Source organism: Vulpes lagopus, chromosome 7 (assembly GCF_018345385.1).
Source record: "Vulpes lagopus strain Blue_001 chromosome 7, ASM1834538v1, whole genome shotgun sequence".
Taxonomy (NCBI): Eukaryota; Metazoa; Chordata; class Mammalia; order Carnivora; family Canidae; genus Vulpes; species Vulpes lagopus.
Window position 1 is genome coordinate 103,916,318 of NC_054830.1, and position 9,424 is coordinate 103,925,741.

The window sequence follows — 9,424 nt, forward strand, 5'->3', positions numbered from 1 at the left end:
CCTATCACATTGTGGAAATATAATAAATAACTTTTATTATTATAGCAGATGTCTTAATCAATGTTTGCTAAATAAGAGAGATTATGAATTATTATGATAATCTTTATATTATGAGCCTCAGAACTCCATACCTATTACAAAACATGAAACATTTTTTCTCTTCTTTTCAGAATTACTTTTTCCCCATTCAGGATTATAGAATTCCTGGGAGTCCTAGGATGGGTTGCATTTATTTGAGATACAGAGAAAACCCTTATTTAAAACAATCCTTTTGAGTGAGCTAACATCTTCTAACTATGTATTATCTATCTATCTATCATCTATCTATCTATCTATCGTGGCCAAAATTATACATACTATATATATATATGCACATATATAATATAGCATATAGTATAACTAAATGCTCACTAGATAGGAAGAGAAGCATAAAAATATTTCCTCATTGTCCCTTTGCAAGAGCACTGTTTTAATAGCCATGTGCAGAGGATGGACAGCAGCAGGTTTGCCAAACAGCCACCATATGGTCAGCTGGAGGAGGAAAAAACCTCCAGGTAGGAGGGCAAAAATGTTCCAAGGACATAACAAAGTAGAGTTTCCAAGCTCCTGGTATAAAATGACCCGTGACACTTAGGGCAGGGAGATGTTGAGGGCCAAGCCTCTACTAGAGCAGTCAATAGACCATGGGGGAAGTCTTATGTATTCATTTGTTGTTGTTGTTACTGTTGCTATTTTTAAGCAAAGTGGTTGATAATTGTTATTATTTTTGAAGGACGTCTTGTTCTGCAATGGATAGAGGAAAGCCTTTTGTAAAGTTAATGTAATATAAGAGGTCACATTAGCTGGAGTTTCAAGTGGGGCCATGTTACCATCTATAACACATAGTTTGCTAGTTCTGGCTCTCGCCTGTGAGTGCAAATCCAATACCAGAAACCATCATGAAGGTGTTGTAGCATGAGTATTTCTTTGGAATCACACTTACCTGATTTGGTTCAAATGTATTTGACTACTAACTGGGTAGTCCTGGAGATGTATATCCTATTTTATTTTATCATGCATATGTATAAGTGAATTGTGGTGAATATTAAATGCAGTGTCAGGTACTTAGTAAATGAAAGCTATTATTCTTTTTATTTAAAATGGCACTCGACACACACACACACACACACACACACACACCCTACGGCCCTGACAATGGGAGGCTATCATTTGGGTTAGCTTGACTCCTGTCTTTGGATTGCCTTCCTCTTAGAGGGCTCTCAGTTCTATCCTATAAATAAACCAGATAGGGTTTCCCAGCACTCTACCAGTCTTTTCCATATTTCTTGCCTCATGTCCCATCTAATCCCAAAATATAAAATGAAACACAGGTCATAAATTGAGGGGAGAAAAAAATCCTTGTTATTGATCCACATATGCAAAGAGACGTTTTTCTGTAATTGTCACCAAAACAGACAACTCCCATCCACAAAACAGCAGCAGCCGTGAATCTACCAATGACATGGAGATTTTTATCAAGAATTGTGAATATTTGAAATTAAACATTATAGACCCATATTTCAAATCTTTTAGCTGTGTTAGCTTTCAGTCTTCTTCTGTGTTTCTCAGTGCTTGCTCTCTTACCCTTCTGGTCTTCTGCAATCTGCTTTCTACCCATCTACCATCACATTTTTCTCCCTCTAAATTTCTAAGATTTAGTAATTCCAACCTGTATCATCGCTCTCAATCCTAGCATTAGAAACTAGTTCCTGGACTTACTGTTTCCATGATACCCTACTTACATAGCAACAAATTTATACCTTGTTAATGATTCTTTAAATTCCCCCTGTTCTTATGAATTCTGTCTCCTCCTACGGCCCTGTAGAGACAGGGGTAACCTTTATTGAGTACCTACTCTGTTAACTATTGTGCCAAAACTTTACTTATTTCAGGTTTCTTAGATAAGTGAGAGATTATGTGTTTCAGTTATGTTTAGCAGCAAAGAATTCGTCTCTTCCTGATTCTCACCCACAGTAGGCCCTGAAGAGTGAGTTGCTCATTACCCTGATTTCCAAAAACAACTATGCATATAGAAGACTCACTCGATCCTATAGAGAAGGGAGGAGCAAGACGGCGGAGGAGTAGGGTCCTTACCTCACCTGGCCGCACCAACTCACTTAGACTACTTTCAAACGATCCTGAACACCTATAAATCCGACCTGAGATCTAAGGAGACAACAGCTGGAACGCTACAGAGAGAAGGGTTTTCGCTTCTAACAAGGTTGGAAGGTGGAAAAAAATAAAATAAAAAAGAATCCAGTGGGGGAGGGCCCGCGGGGAGCCGGGCTAAGGCCGGGGGGTGAAAGCCTCCAGACAGGAAGGCTCTGCCCTGGAGAAGCAGGAACTTTTTTTTTTTTTCTTAAAGATTTACTTATTTATGATAGACATAGAGAGAGAGAGAGAGAGAGAGAGAGGCGCAGAGACACAGGAGGAGGGAGAAGCAGGCTCCATGCTGGGAGCCCGACGCGGGACTCGATCCCGAGTCGCCAGGATCGCCCTGGGCCAAAGGCAGGCGCCAAACCGCTGAGCCACCTAGGGATTCCCGAAGCGGGAACTTGGAATCCGCCCCGGATTCTTCCCGGAGGGAAAGGCGCTGAGCAGGGAGCCCGGGCAGAGCCGCAGGAGGGGCCGTGGGGCCTCCAGCCCCCCGGGGTCGCTGACAGAGGACGTGCGCCCGGGGGAGGGCGCCCCACACCCCGCGGGCCGAGCGCGGTAAAGGGCTGGAGCGCCCGGCGGGGCCTCGGGGAGCAGCCGGTCGGTCAGGCGGGGGCTCCGGGGGAGGGGGCTGCGCCCTGCTGCCTTCGGGAGCCGCGGCCCCGGGAGCGACCCCAGCAGCGCAGGCCCCGGAGCCCAGGATCCTGCGCTCCCCCCGGGACAGGGGGGCGGGGAGGGCCCAGGACAGCGGGGACGCTCCTGCCACCGCCGCCGGGCGCCCCCGAGCTGTGCGGGTCAGCGCCCCCCGCCCCCGGAGCATCCAGGCCAGTGCGGACGGGGAGCTGCGGTCGGTACTGCGGGAGCTGACGCCAGGGCTGGGGACCTGGCCGCCGCCAGTGGGGTTGTGCCTCCTGGTGTCACCCTGTGCCTGGGAGGGGCGGGGCCGCCAGGGGACAGGGGCCTCACGGGGTCAACAGCTCCCACTGAGCCCGGCACCGGCAGGGGCGGAGCATCTCCCCAGGTGCACACACTTGAGAACCGGCACAGCAGGCCCCTCCCCCAGAAGACCAGCTGGAAGGACGGGGGAAGAGCAAGTTCTCGACCCAGCAACCCTGGAAAGCTCCAGGGGAAGTCCAGGGATTTACAGTATATAGAACCAGAGGGTTCCCCCTCCTATTTTTTTTCTTCCTTTTTCCAGTACAACACGTTTTTATATCAGACTGTAAATTTCCAATTTTTTTCTCTTTTCCCACCTTAACTACAATTATTTACCACCTCTTCATTTTTTAAGATTCTTCCTTTTTAACTTTCATATTCTATAATAACAGGTCCTAGATATATTTTCCACTTCTAGATTCCCTTCAACATACTCTGCTTAATTTGGGGAGATATACAAGATATGTTGTTTTGATGTTTTTTGTTTTCTCTGCCTCATTCTGTTCTACAGTGAGGAAGTTAATACCTTCTAAAACGTGACCAGCATGCACCCATAACCAAGTGGTATACCATGTTGGTTCATTCTGTGAGATTCCTCATTCCCGTTCTGCCCCCCTCTTTTATCTCATTTATGTTTTGGTGGTCAATGTTGGGGCCTTCTACAGGTATTCCTGGTTTGAATAAATTTGGGACTGAGCATCTTCTAACATTCAGAACTTAATATACTCAGAAATAAGAGGATCACCCTCTAGAACCCCTCAGGTACACTACATTCTCCCTCCACTACAACTTTGTCACTACATCTCCCAGTCCCCCCCCCCTTTTTTCCTTCTTTTTTTTTTTTTTCCTTTTTTTTTTTCCTCCTTTGGCATTCTTGGCCTTGTATTTTTTACTACTTTGTTTTAAAATTTGTTTTTCACTTTACTAGTCCTTTGTTTTATGTCATTCTGATCTTTGTTTTCAATTTCTGGTCTCTGACCTCAGGAGAATCTTCTAGGATGAAATTTACTTAAGTTGTAGTTGATATTCTTTTTTTTCCCCCCACATAGCTGGCTGGCCTACCTGGCTGGCCTCCTTTATGCAGTTGAATTTATAAGGTGACACCAAGGTAAGACAAGTAAAGTTCCAGTTTGAGGGCCTCCATCTCCCTCCCCTGAATCCTGATTCACTGGCTGCCAAAGCTGGAAGGGGTTTGGGATAGGGTGCTTGGTCACGGGAAAAGCTGTTATGGTTGGCCCAGCAGATGGGCAGAAAGGAATGTTTCACTTCTTCACAATTTGAATGACATCATCGTCCTCCAAAATAATTGCCAGATTATACATCTCTGGTGGTGCTACATTATTCCAGGACTACAGTGGAGGATTTCTGCATGAAGATTCACCAAAATCTTAACAAAGAATTTAAATACACTCTGATCTGGGGTCTGTCTGTGAAAAATAATCCTCAAAAAGTGGGTATATTTTCCTGTTTCCTTCCACTACATCGATGAGGTTTCCTGCTGTGGCATCACTATGCAGAGTGACGTCAGCATTGTGAATTTTGTATTCAGCCAGAATGCTCTTCACAGTCTCAGCATCCAGCTCAATCTGAAGACAAGTGGCCATGAGATTAATGCCTCCTTTATCCTTCTTCTTAAAACTAATGTTGGGGGGTTTGCTGTTCAAATGAAGGCCTTCCAGCTAATTTTCAAATATCTTTTTATGTCCCAAGGATTTCAGGACATCCAGAACAATCAAGATCAAATTACATGTTTGTAACTTTCCACTGCAATGACTTGATGGCCTCTACCTTTCCCATCCTTGGCACCCTCAATGATACCTGGAAATTCCAAAGGTGGATCTTGGCACCTTTGTATCTGATGACACCAGGCACAGTGGTCAGAGTAATGAACTCATAGGCTTCAACCTCAGAATATACACTTGCCAGGTTACTAAGTAGTGTTGACTTTCCCACTGATGGAAAATCCACAAACCCAATTTAAGCATCACCTGTCTTGGCCACATCAAAACCTCCTCCTGGCCCACTACCACCACCACCTTTTGGGGTAATGAATTCTCTATGAAGCTTAGCAAGGTGAGACTTAAACAGCCCTAGGTGGTGTGCTGTGGCCATGTTCTTTTGAGTCCGAGCCATCTCGACTTCGATCTCCGTGATCTTCACTATGGTGCTGCTCATGATGGCGAGTCACTGGGAGGTTGCTGGGGAGTGTAGTGGTCTCTGCACAAATTACCATCTCTCACACAAACCGATATTCTTGACTCAGCCCACTCATACAGCCACTCTGCACTGAGCAAAATGACTAGAAAGAACTCATCACAAAAGAAAGAGTCAGAAATGGTACTCTCTGCCACGGAGTTACAGAATTTGGATTACAATTCAATGTAATAAAACCAATTCAGAAGCACAATTATAAAGCTACTGGTGGCTCTGGAAAAAAAGCATAAAGGAATCAAGAGACTTCATGACTGCAGAATTTAGACCTAATCAGGCTGAAATTAAAAATCAATTAAATGAGATGCAATCCAAACTGGAGGTCCTAACCATGAGGGTTATTGAGGTAGAAGAGTGAGTGACATAGAAGACAAGTTGATGGTAAGGAAGGAAACTGAGGAAAAAAATTAAAAAAAAAAAGCAAGAGCCCACACGGAAAGGCTTAGGGAAATAAATGATAGCTTGAGAAGGAAAAATGTATGTCTAATTTAGATTCCAGAAGAGCCTGAGAGAGGACCACAAAACATATTTGAACAAATCATAGCTGAGAACTTCCCAAATCTTGGGAAGGAAACAGGTATTCAGATCCAAGAGATAGAGATATTAAATTCACATTTAATAGTGAAGCTTGCAAATTTCAAAGATAAAGAGAAAATTCTTAAAGCAGCACAAGACAATAGATTTTTACTTAAATGGGGAGAAATATTAGATTAATAGCAGACCTCTCCACAGAGACCTGACAGGCCAGAAAGGGCTGGCAGAATATATTCAGGGTACTAAATGAGAAGAACATGCAGGCAAGAATACTTTATCCAGAAAGGCTGTCATTTAGAATAAAAGAAGAGATAAAGAGCATCCAGGATAAGCAGAAATGGAAAGAATATGTGACCACCAAACCAGCTCTGCAAGAAATACTGCAGGGTACCCTTTAAAAGAAAGAGGAAGCCCAAAGAAACAATCTACAAAAACAGGGACTGTATAGGTAATATAATGACACTAAATTCATATCTGTCAATAGTAACTCTGAATGTGAATGAGTTAAATGATCCCATCAAAAGATGCAGGGTATTGGACTGGATAAAAAAGCAAGACCCATCTATATACTGTCTACAAGAGACTCATTTTAGACCTAAGGATACCTTCAGCCTGAAAATGAAAGGTGGGAGAAACATTTACCTTTCAAATGGTCCTCAAAAGAAAGCTGGAGTAGCAATTCTCATATCAGATAAAGTTTATCCCAAAGAGTGTAGTAAGAGACGAAGATGGAAACTATATCATACTTAAACGGTCTATCCAACAAGACCTAACAATCATGAATATTTATGCCCCTCACATGGGAGCCACCAAGTATATCAATCAATTAATAACCAAAGTAAAGAGATACTTAGGTAATCATACACAAATAGTAGGAGATTTCAACACAGCACTTTCTGCAAATGTCAGATCTTCTAAGCACAACATCACCGAAGAAACAAGAGCCTTAAAAGATACACAGGACCAAAGAGATTTCATAGATATATACAGAACTTTCCATGTGAACACAACTGAATACATATTCTTCTCAAGTACATATGGGCCTTTCTCCAGAATAGACCACACACTGGGTCACAAATCAGGTCTCAAAAGATTGAGATTGTCCCCTGAATATTTTCAGACCACAATACTTTGCAACTAGAACTCAATCACAAGAAGAAATTTGGAAGAAACTCAAAAACATGGAGGTTAAAGAGCATCCTAATAAAAGATGAACAGGTCAATCAGGAAATTAGAGAAGAACTAAAAAGACTCATGGAAACTAATGAAAATGAAGATACAACCATTCAAAATCTTTGAGATACAGCAAAAGCAGTCCTAAGTGAATACATTGCAACACAAGCCTCCCTCAAAAAACTGTAAAAAAATTCAAATACACAAACTAACCTCACATCCTAAAGGAATTGGAGAAAAAACAGCAAGTAAAGCCTACACCAAGCAGAAGAAGAGCGATAATAAAGATCTGAGCAGAACTAAATGAAATAGAGACCAGAAGAACTGTAGAAGAGATCAACAAAACCAGGAGAGAACCAGGAGTTGGTTCTTTGAAAGAATTAATAAGATAGATAAACCCCTAGCCAGCCTTATTAAGAGAGAAAAGACTCAAATTAATAAAATTGCAAATGATAGAGGAGAGATCACAACCAGTACCAAGGAAATACAAATGATTTTAACAATGTATTATGAACAGCTACATGCCAACACATTAGGCAGTCTAGAAGAAATGGATGAATTTCTGGAAAACCACAAATTACCAAAATTGGAACAGGAAGAAATAGAAAATCTGAACAGGTTAATAACCAGTGAAGAAATTGAAGCAGTCATCAAAAACCACTCAAAACACAAAAGTCCAGGGCCAGATGGCTTCCCAGGGGAATTCTATCAAATGTTTAAAGAAGAAATAATACCTCTTCTACTAAAGCTGTTCCAAAGGATAGAAAGGGATGGAATACTTCCAAACTCATTTAATGAGGCCAGCATTACCTTGGTTCCAAAACCAGACAAAGACCCCACCCAAAAAGGAGAATTATCAACCAATATTCCTGATGAACACAGATGTGAAAATTTTCACCAAAATACTTGCCAGTAGGATCCAACAGTACATTAAGAGGATTATTCACCAGGACCAAGAGGAATTTATCCCCAGGATGTAGGGTTGGTTCAGCACTCATAAAACAATCAACGTGCTAGATCACATCAGCAAGAGAAAAAACAAGAACCATATGATCCTCTCAATAGATGCAGAGAAAGCATTTGACAAAATGCAGCATCCATTCCTGATCAAAACTCTTCAGAGTGTAGGGAACATTCCTCAGCATCTTAAAAGCCATTTATGAAAAGCCCACAGTGAAATCATTCTCAATGTTGAAAAACTGAGAGCCTTTCCCCTAAGATCAGGAACACAACAGCGATGTCCACTCTCCCCACTATTATTCAGCATAGTACTAGAAGTCCTAGCCTCAACAATCAGACAACAAAAGAAATAAAAGACAGTCAAATTGGCAAAGAAGTCAAACTCTCCTCTTCGTAGATGACATGACACTGTATGTAGGAAACCCAAAAGACTCCACCCCAAGATTGCTAGAACTCATACAGCAATTCGGCAGGGGGGCAGGATACAAAATCAATGCCCAGAAATCAGTGGCATTTCTATATACTTTTTTTTTTAATTTTTTTTTAAATTTTTTATTTATTTATGATAGTCACAGAGAGAGAGAGAGAGAGAGAGAGAGAGAGGCAGAGACACCGGCGGAGGGAGAAGCAGGCTCTATGCACCGGGAGCCCGATGTGGGATTCGATCCCGGGTCTCCAGGATCGCGCCCTGGGCCAAAGGCAGGCGCCAAACCACTGCGCCACCCAGGGATCCCGGCATTTCTATATCCTAACAATGAGCCTGAAGAAAGAGAGTTTAAGGAGTCAATCCAACTTACAATTGCACCCAAAACCAGAGAATACCTAGGAATAAACCTAACCAAAGAGGTAAAGGATGTATACCCTAAAAACTACAGAACTCTTCTGAAAAAAATTGAGGAAGACACAAAGAGATGGAAAAACATTCCATGCTCATGGATTGGCAGAATAAATATTGTGAAAATTTCTATGCTACCCAGGGCAATTTATACGTTCAATGCAATCCCTATCAAAATATCATGGACTTTCTTCAGTGAATTGGAACAAATCATCTTAAGATTTGAGTGAAATCAGAAAAGACCCCAAATAGCCAAGGGAATATAGAAAAAGAAAACCAGAGCCTGGGACATCACAATGCCGGATTTCAAGTTGTACTACAAAGCTGTGATCATCAAGACAGTGTGGTACTGGCACAAAAACAGACACATAGACCAATGGAACAGAAGAGAGAACCCAGAAATGGGCCCTCAACTCTGTGGTCAACTAATAGTCAACAAAGCAGGAAAGACTGTCCACTGGAAAAAGGACAATCTCTTCAATAAATGGTGCTGGGAAAATTGGACAGCCACGTGCAGAAGAATGAAACTAGACCATTCTCTTATACCATACCCAAAGATAAACTCAAAATGGATGAAAGATC

General features: G+C 42.2%; 1 pseudogene; it reads right to left on the reverse strand.

Annotated features, from left to right (window-relative positions):
• Positions 1–4,529: 4,529 nt before the first annotated feature.
• LOC121495228 lies at positions 4,530–5,304 on the reverse strand (annotated as a pseudogene).
• Positions 5,305–9,424: the final 4,120 nt, after the last annotated feature.